The following is a 9,812-nucleotide window of genomic DNA, read 5'->3' as shown; positions in this document are numbered from 1 at the left end:
GAAATCAGTCCTGAATGTTCATTGGAAGGATTGATGCTGAACCTGAAACTCCAATACTTTGGCCACATGATGCGAAGAACTGACTCATTTGAAAAGGCCTTGATGCTGGGAAAGATTGAAGGCAGGAAGAGAAGGGGATGACAGAGGATGAGAAGGTTGGATGCCATCACTGACTCGATGGACATGAGTTTGAGTAAACCCCGGGAGCTGGTGATGGACAGGGAGGCCTGGCGTGCTGCGATTCATGGGGTCACAAAGAGTCGGACTCGACTGAGCAACTGAACTGCATGAAGCTTTCTGCAGCTGCCCATGTTCCCTGCTGAGACGTGGGGCCCACGCCAAGCCAATGCTGAGGTTTGGGTAGAGAGCGATGCGATGTCCACTGGCTTCCCTGTGGTGTCATCAGAAGCTGGGCTCCCTCTAACCTAATGGTGTGACCAACATTCTCAGCCTGTCTCTAGTCCGCTGTCTCTGATGCTCCCAAGTCAGCACCTGACCGTGAGGAGAGACAGGCTGCAGAGACGCTGCCCTTGGGAGCAGCGGCGGGTGGGCCAGCGGCGTCAGCGCCCCCCTCGCCCCAGCCTGGACCACTGTCACCTGAAATGAGCTGTCTGTCCCTCCAGGGTCTGAGGCGTCTGTCCTTCGTCCCCACCAGGCCGTCAGTGGGAAGCTGTGACTATGGACACAGTAGGCCTGTGTGTTACAGAACCTGTCACACAGCTTGGCCTCTGCGCATCTCTTTCTTAGCTGGATCTACTGCGTTAAATGTCATTGGCAGTTTCTGCAAAACTGTATTTTTCAATATGATCTTATTAAAATTTTTAAATAAAATCGCCTTAGAATCTTCCGTGCGTTTGTGATCAATAAACTTGGAATTCCTGTCCTCGTCATAGTCCTTCCCTGGTGGCTCAGACGGGGAAGAATCGCCTGCAGTGCGGGAGATCGGGCTTCGATCCCTGGTTTGGGAAGGTCCCCGGGAGATACTGGCTCCCCACTCCAGGATTCCGGCCTAGAGAATCCCACGGACTCAGGGTCGCAGAGACAGACGTGGCCGAGCCTTCTCACTCTCACTTACTTTCCTCCCAATTGATCTTGTCTGTGACCAGCTCGGCTTCAAGGAGGAGTGGCTGGTGGGCCTCCCTGAGCCCCCCAGAAGGACCCCCGGCTCAGTGCTCTGCTTTCATTGTCTTCAGATCCTTTATAGCTTTTGAGCAGAGGGTCCTGCATTCTCATTTTGCTCCAGACCCTGCAAATTACGGAGCCAGTCCTGCCGTGGACTATAGTACCTTTTATGGAGAAAAATAGTCTTTTTTTCAGATGTTGAGTAGCAGGTAAGCTCAAAGCAAATCCTGAGAAATGAAAGATCTTCTCAATCCACTGTTTCCACATTAAAATATATACACATTTTGGTCGGGATATTTCCATAGTTGGCTTTTGAACTCCACACAGCATGTGTTTCCATGAGAGAAAGAAGTAGCCCAGTTCAGGTCATTTCAGTCGCTCAGCCGTGTCTTATTCTTTGCAAGCCCATGGACTGCAGCACGCCAGGCCCCCCTGTCCATCACCAACTCCCGGAGTTTACTTAAACTCATGTCCATCGAGTCGGTGATGCCATCCAAACATCTCATCCTCTGCCTTCTCTTCTCCTCCTGCCTTCAAACTTTCCCACCATCTGGGTCTTTTTCAGTGAGTCAGCTCTTCGCATCAGGTGGCCAAAGTATTGGAGTTTCAGCTTCAGCATCAGTCCTTCCATGAACATTCAGGACTGATTTCCTTTCGGATGGAATGGTTGGATCTCCTTGCAGTCCAAAGGACTCTCAAGAGTCTTCTCCACACCACAGTTCAAAAGCATCAATTCGTCGGCACTCAGCTTTCTTTACGGTCCAGCTCTCCCATCCACACGTGAGCACGGGAAAAACGAGGCAGCCCAGCGCGACCATTAACTTTGTCTGTCGCCTTGACTGGGCCAGAGGACCAGTTAACTGGTCTAACACCAATCAAGATGTTTCTGTGAAGGTAGCTTTTACAGGAGATGAGGATTAAATGAGTCGACTTTGAGTAAGGCAGACTGGCCGCCAGCACGTGGGTGGGCCTGGTCCAGTCAGTTGAACGTGACTGAGGTCCCCTAAGGAAGAGGCGCTTTCCTCCAGAGGCCTGTGGACTCAGGCTGCACAGAACCCTTCCCTTCCCCCACCTCCGGCAGCAGGGCACAGTCTCCCCCGTCCCTTCCTCTCTCTGTGTTCAAACCTCAGAAATCGCCCGGAAAATGGTGGCTGTCTGCTTTAGCGCCTGCAATGCCCAGCCCTGTAGTTCCACCACTCACTCACAGCCTACCGGAAGGAGGACGCGGATGGTCCTGGCAGCTCGCCCTGCCTCTATTTGCAACTTTCCTTGGTTATCTGAGGTCAAGGTGCAGGTAGCATGTTCCCGGCTCCTGGCAGGAACAGTCATCTTCCTCTTCTGAGCCAGCGTCCTCGTGTCAGTGTCCCTCTGGCCTTGGGCTCACCCTCAGCGTTCCTGTGGGCTTCTCCGGTGAAGTATCCGCCTGCCAGTGCAGCAGATGAAGGGTTGATCCCTGGGTCGGGAAGATCCCCTGGAGGAGGAAATGGCTACCCCTCCAGGATTCTTGCCTGGGAAACCCTGTGGACAGAGGAGCCTGGTGGGCTACAGTCCACGGGGTCGCAGAGTTGGTCACAAATTAGCGACTGAGCAAAGCAAGTAAGATAAAGCCTCGAGCAGAGAGGTGCCGGTTGACACAGTCACACCCCCGTTCCCGTCTTACCCACCCAGCCCTGCTTTTGTCCTCAGGTGCCCCCAGAGGCACAGATGGCCCTTCCCCGGCTTCATGGAGTGGTCTCAGGACCGCAGAGCCAAGCGCTTTGCCATCCACTGGGAATCTGGAGGAAAGATCCCATGATGATCATCTGCTTGTGAAAATGGGGCTGAAACAATATGGCCATTCCTCACAGCCTCGACACAGAAGGCCCGCATGAGGCCCAGTTCCACCTCTGGGTGTGTCCCCAGAAGAACTGAGAGCAGGGTCTCAGACAGATACTCGCAGCCCCGTGTCTGCAGCAGCGTTATTCGCAGCAGCCAGGCGTGCAGGCCTCCCACCTGTCCATCCGAGACAAACGGTAACAGAGTGTAGTCTCCACACAACGGAGATGCACCCGCCTTTAAGAGGAAGGTGAGCCGGACACAGGCTCTGACACGGATGACCCTTGGGGATGTGACGCCAAGTGAAACACACCCGTCCAAAAGAACAAATCCTGTGCGATCCCACTCACATTCTTGCCAAAATCTGTCCTCCCTTTCTTCCACAATCTCCCGAGTTTAAATTAAAGTGGAGGTAGCCTGGTTCAGGCTTCAGGAAAAGGGCAGCATACCTCTGACCGACTTCAGACCCTGGACCCTGCTGTCCCTCATACCTGCCTGCAAGCATGACAATCGTTACCAGCAAGTCAAGGGGCACTTTACATACGAAAGTGCATGGGCCTTGGAATTTCTTAGCTCCTGATGTTAGGCGCCAGTCTAAGGAATCTTCTGACTCACAAGGTGAAACAAACAGCATTGTCACAGTTAAAGAAAAAACCGGAGCTGCGTTTTTTTCACTGAGCCGATGATGATATCAATGTGCAGCCTGGGATTATAAATGGCAGCCCCCATAAGTGCAGTGTGAAGTCTCAACAGCCCGGGATCCTTTCCTAGCTGGGGGTCCAGACCGACCTCATTCGGCATTTCCCAGGGAAACTCCAGTCTGGAGGTCGGCTGGGAACCCACCTCGGTGATGTGAGTGCTGTCACTTCTCTCTATGGTTTCTATTTCTTTTCTTTTTATACCTGCATGCTGAAATTAAGTCAAGGAATCTATTGACAATTAAACCTGTTTATTTGTGTGTAACAAGCTGGAATCCAGATTGCCGGGAGAAATATCAATAACCTCAGATATGCAGATGACGCCACCCTTATGGCAGAAAGCGAGGAGGAACTAAAGAGCCTTTGATGAAAGTGAAAGAGAAGAAGGAGAATTTGACTGAAAACTCAGCATTCAAAAAGGGAAGATCATGGCCTCTGGTCCCATCACTTCATGGCAAATAGGTGGGAAAACAATGGAGCTGTGAGAGACTTCATTTTCTTGGGCTCCAAAATCACTGCAGATGGTGACTGCAGCTGTGAAATTAAGACGCTTGCTCCGTGGATGAAAACTTTTGTCTAACCTAGACAGCATATTAAGAAGCAAGACGTTCTTTGCTGACAAAGGTTCATATAGGGAAAGCTATGGTTTTTCCATTAGTCATATATGGATAGGACAGTTGGATCATAAAGAAGACTGAGCATCACAGAATTGATGCTTTTGAACTGTGGTGTTGTAGAAGACTCTCGAAAGTCCCTTAACTGCAAGGAGATCAAACCCATCAATCCTAAAGGAAATCAGTCCTGAATATTGGAAGGACTGATGTTGAACCTGAAGCTCCAATACTTTGGCCACCAGATGCAAAAACCTGACTCATTGGACAAGACCCTGATGCTGGGAAAGACTGAGGGCTGGAGGAGAAGGGGGTGACAGAGGATGAGATGGTTGCACCGACTCGATGAGTTTGAGCAAGCTCCAGGAGTTTGTGATGGACAGGGAGGCCTGGAATGCTGCAGTCCATGCGGTCACAAAGAGTTGGCCATGACTGAGGGGCTGAGCTGAACAGAACATGGGATTTTCCTTGTTAAGGAATCCTTCGAAAGGAAAATGAAGGTAAAACTTCTGGCAAACCAATTCAGGACATGGGGATTTAAATATGGCTCTTCTTTGCGGAGAACTGCGCTCTTTATCTGCAGAACTCTGTCCCGGATGGTAGGGCAGACAGCAACCCGAAGGCGAGCCAGCAGCAGTCGGGGCTCTCTGCGGTTCTCGGCTCAGACTCACCTGCTTCCTCAGCCACATCTCCCCCTGCTTACAGCTGGGTCACACCTGCCCTGTCCCGGGCATGTGGCTCTGAAGCTGTGAGGTTCTAAGAGCTGAGTGTGCGTGGTTCCGGCTCAGAGAAGTGTTGGCGGCTGGTGCACAGGGAAAGGGGCTCTCGCCCACCAGGGCCTGATGCCCAGAGTCACCGGTTATGAGCCCGGGCAGCCACGACTGGCTGCTTGTGAGTAATCAGGTGTCTTGGTTTCCGATAACCGATCACCACAAATCAGGGTGAATGTGTCATGGAACCTCGCCATATGCACGATGTTAACATATGCTCGATATCCTGTGTATAATTCACATGTAATATGATCAACAACAGCAGTCAGTGCCAGGGTGTGTGCACATTCACCTGAGGTGCATCCAGGGAACCCAACTGGGGTTCCCCGGGGTCCTGGTTCTGCTCATGGAGCAGGTAATCTCTGGCCAGGGTGGGGGTCGGGGTGGTGGGGGATACAGGAATCACCTATACTCTCATTGTGACAGAGTCTCCGCTGGGTCTGGAAAATTCTATGAAGTTGCTGGTGAACCATTTTCACTTTCATTTCTACATATGCTCTTCCCTGTATTCCCCAGGCCAGGTTAGATTCAGTCCCAAAGAGATTTTTCCTGTCTTCCTCCGGTTATCATGACTTATGCCCTCCTGGGCTGAACGAGTCTGTGACACCATTATCAGCTGGTGGGCACTGTCCCCCCTTGAAGACAGGTGGTGCGCCCGGAGGTATTTTTGTTGTCATAATGGAGGGAGGCGCAGCCTCTAGTGGAGGAGCACAGGAGCCACGTCAGGAACGGTCATCTGACCCCACTCGTCAGCCGTGCTGCCTGTGAGCAATGCTGGCCGGACACGGAATCGGGCCCCTTTCACGTCGGAACCCACCACATCTCCAGCACAGCGGTGTGTCTGGAGGTTTCTCTTCGGGGGCCTAGTGGGTGTCGTGCAAAGTCAGTGGTGGTATTTCCCATCAACAGTGGTGGAGGCAGATGTTTACCAAGCTTCCCATCACTTCTCACTGAAGTTAACGAACGTGACACGCAGTGTCTTCTGGAAACTGCCCACCAACTCTGTGGAGCAAATAGGTGTAAATGCTGTCAGGAAGTCAGGTTCAGACATTCGTGAAAAGGAAATACCAGCAACGCTAGCACATGTCTTAAACGCGGGCTGAGAGATACCCGTCTGACTCTGATCTTGCATTTTAATATTGCTTCTGAATTATGTCTGCCTCCTTTCTTGTTTCTGCAGCCCCCTCCCTGGCGTCACTCCCAATACACCCACCCCATGCAGCCCAGCCTGTGCGTCCCCCCGACTCCCTGTTCCCGCTGTCCTGTAGGAGGACCACCCTGGGTCCTCCCTTCCCAGCTCTCCGCTCCTGGGCAGGTCACCGCCACCCTCACCGCCCACCCAGGACCTCTCACCTCTTTCTGAGGCACACTGCGATTGCTTCAGTTCTGAGTCTCAGGGAATTTTACCCCTATCATTTGACTTGCTTCTTAAGTGTCTCTTTAGGTCCAACCTGGTCCTTTCCTCTGTGTCATAAATCCACATTAGGACTGAACAGGGTTTTTAGAGAGAAGCCTCTTGTGAAACTGAAGCTTTCAATCTGTGTAGTTTTCATAAAATTCCTTGGTCTGGAAAAAACCCTCCGAACGGCCATACTTGAAGTTCCGCTTTTCTGCCATGTGACACGCAGCGTGGTGGGGGTGGGGAGATTAGTGAGCCAGAGGAGGGGTCCCGGCCCTCTGACTGGGCTGCAGAGCCAAGAGCACCTCTGTGACTCACACATCCTTCCTCTCAGCTCCTGGTGCCATTTCGGGGGCTTGACCTCACTGGGGGTGGTGCTGGGTCAGCCTCGGGATCCAGGAATCTCCTGGTTAATCAACGTTCGTTTTTATCCATCAGCCTGATCTGTCTTTCAGTGTTGCCAAACACTGGGACACCTTCCTGGGCTCGGGTCCCCTCCTCCTGGCCACCTCTTGTTTCTTTACAGAAGCTAAAACACTTGAGGACAGGGCTGCAGGGAGCAGGGGAGCCGACTGCCCAGCACTTTATGTGCGGAAACCCGGAACCACCGGGCGCCCTTCTCTGGGTTCCGTGTGCTGGGTGCAGGCCCTTCCCGATCTGGCTGACTTGGATTTCAAGGCTCCTTCCTGCCACCGACTTCTCCTCAATCCCCTCCTGAACACATGCCCCCATCCCCCAATGGCCACCTCCCGGGACCTCCCAGGTCATTCTCAGAGGACCTGTTCTCTGACATCACCGGGAAGACCCAGATCTAAAATGCTGTTTCCCTCTGCGTCTGGCTGAAGAGCTTTAACATTTGTGCATAATCGCATCCTTCAGGAAGCCTCACCATCCCTTTAGAAATCAGTCCAGTCACTGCAGTTGATGGTACGGACACAAAATCAAGTCAAGGAGAATGAGGCTGTCCTAAGGCTGGTTACCTAGTGGGGAACACAGAAGCTCCTCCATAAAGTCCGTCTGGAGTGAAGTGTCTGTCGGGGACTTTCTTGGGGAATTTGTGTGTGGCTGCCACCATCTGGATGTTTTCTCATAAGATCTAGGAAATACCTCTGAGCACTTCTGGTGTTCTCATCACCTGTAAGGCACCTCAGGTCGGAGGTTGTGTCCTCAGCCAGGTGCCCAGCGCCCAGCCCAGTGCCACATTCATGGGAGAGGCTGAGACTTCCCTGCTACTTGAGGTAACAATCTTCATTAAGCAAGGGTGGACCACTCATGGAGGAAACAAGTTTAGCAGGAGAAAGTTCTTCAAAGTTAAGGAAGAAAAAGTTTAGAGAGACAAAGGTCTTCAAAGTTACAGAAGAAAGAAGTTAGAGGGAGAAAGGTCTTCAAAATGAAGGAAAAACCAAGTTGAGAGGGATAAAAGTCTTCCAAGGTAAGGAAAAACCAAGTTTAGAAGGATAAAGGTCTTCAAAATTGAGGAAAACCCAAGTTGAGAGGGATAAAAGTCTTCCAAGGTAAGGAAAAACCAAGTTTAGAAGGATAAAGGTCTTCAAAATTAAGGAAAAAACCAAGTTTAGAGGGAGAAAGGTCTTCAAATTTAAGGAAAAAACAAGTGTAGATGGATAAAGGTGTTCAAAGTTACGGAATAAACAAGTTTAGAGGGAAAAAGGACTTCAAAGTTAAGGAAAAACCAAGTGTAGAGGGAGAAAGGTCTTCAAAGTTAAGGCAAAACCAAGTTTAGGGGGAGAAAGTTCTTCACAGTTAAGAAAAAACCAAGTGTAGAGGGAGAAAGGTCTTCAAAATTAAGGAATAAACAAGTTTAGGGGGAGAAAGGTCTTCAAAGTTAAGGAAAAACCAAGTTTAGAAGGAGAAAGGTCTTCAAAGTTAAGAAAAAACCAAGTGTAGAGGGAGAAAGGTCTTCAAAGTTAAGGAAAAATCAAGTTTGGAGGGAGAAAGGTCTTCAAAGTTAAGGAATAAACAAGTTTAGAGGGAGAAAGGTCTTCAAAGTTAAGGCAAAACCAAGTTTAGAGGGAGAAAGTTCTTCAAAGTTAAGGCAAAACCAAGATTAGGGGGAGAAAGGTCTTCAAAGTTAAGGAAAAACCAAGTTTAGAGGGAGAAAGGTCTTCAAAGTTAAGGAAAAATCAATTTTGGTGGAGAAAGGTCTTCAAAGTTAAGGAATAAACAAGTTTAGAGGGAGAAAGGCCTTCAAAGTTAAGGAAAAACCAAGTTTAGAGGGAGAAAGGTCTTCAAAGTTAAGGAAAAAACAAGTTTAGGGGGAGAAAGGTCTTCAAAGTTAAGGCAAAACCAAGTTTAGAGGGAGAAAGGTCTTGAAAGTTAAGGCAAAACCAAGTTTAGGGGGAGAAAGGTCTTCAAAGTTAAGGAAAAACCAAGTTTAGAGGGAGAAAGGCCTTCAAAGTTCCAGAAACCTTTGCAGAACAGGGCCGTGCTCAGCATTGCTCTTTGTAGGCTGCTGAGAAATGGCATCTGAGTGCCCGCAGGCAGAGCAGCAGGCACGGTCTTTTGCTAACAATACCCGGACAGGACTCACTGGGCTGAGAGTTAGGAGGCCAAGAGGGACTGACCTTGGTGGTGGTGGGAGATGGTGCTCTGACGGGTGACCCAGACCTGTTGGGGTGCGCTTGCCAGAACCAACTCTGTTTCTTCTCTAGAGCTGAAAGTCAGATCATGAAATAAAGCCTTTGAAAAACGTGGAAACCTCCTCTCTTCTGGACAGTGTTGGGAAACTTCTGAAATAGCTTCCAGAAGACCTCTTGTAAGTGTTGATTGCACTGACACTATGGTTCTACTCACTGCATCCTGGGTCGGGAAGTTCAATGCCCTGTTTTTCTTTTTTTCTTTTTTTTGTCAGGATCCTTCAGATTCAACCAGACAGGGAAATATTTTTCAGATACAATGCTACGTTCTTAAAAGTAAGCACATAAGGAAAATTTAGTTGGAAAAGATAACATTTCAAAATCTTTTGAGTTTTAACTGATTGTTAGAAGGAGTTCATGCCCCCTATGTATCTCTTTGGGTCTTCTCTGGTGGCTCAGATGGTAAAGAATTGGCCTGCGATGGCAGATACCCAGGTTCGATCCCTAGGTCAGGAAGATCTCGTGTAGAAGGGAAAGGCTACCCACTCCAGCATCCTGGCCTGCAGAATTCTAAACATGAACCACACAGTCCATGGGTCGCAGAGTCGGACACGACTGAGTGACTTTCACTCTCACTCTGGCGGGACCTCAGCTTCTGTCCTCAGCTATGACTCTGACACACAGGCGCAGCTGGGCCGGTGAATCCCGCATGCGGCTCCTGCACCCACGTCCCATATCCTGCTCTGTTTCTACTTGTCTCCTGGACACCTTCACTTAATGCTCTGCAAGCACCATGAGTCCTC

General features: G+C 50.1%; 1 long non-coding RNA gene across 2 annotated transcripts; it reads right to left on the bottom strand.

Moving 5' to 3' along the window:
- Positions 1-5,715: 5,715 nt before the first annotated feature.
- On the bottom strand, positions 5,716-9,097 carry LOC147347852 (uncharacterized). Of its 2 annotated transcripts, none has more exons than XR_015152635.1 (2): positions 8,998-9,097; positions 5,716-6,018 (listed from the first exon to the last, which is right to left on the bottom strand). It is a non-coding gene; the product is annotated as an uncharacterized LOC147347852 (long non-coding RNA). The 2 variants fall into 2 exon arrangements; XR_015152636.1 differs by lacking the exon at positions 8,998-9,097 and adding an exon at positions 6,370-6,708.
- Positions 9,098-9,812: the final 715 nt, after the last annotated feature.

Source organism: Bos grunniens, chromosome 23, assembly GCF_055505025.1.
Source record: "Bos grunniens cultivar Pamir isolate PY7600 chromosome 23, Bosgru_T2T1.0, whole genome shotgun sequence".
Classification (NCBI taxonomy): Eukaryota; Metazoa; Chordata; class Mammalia; order Artiodactyla; family Bovidae; genus Bos; species Bos grunniens.
The sequence above is the reverse complement of the archived record's forward strand: the minus strand, read 5'-3'. Positions and strand labels throughout refer to the sequence as shown.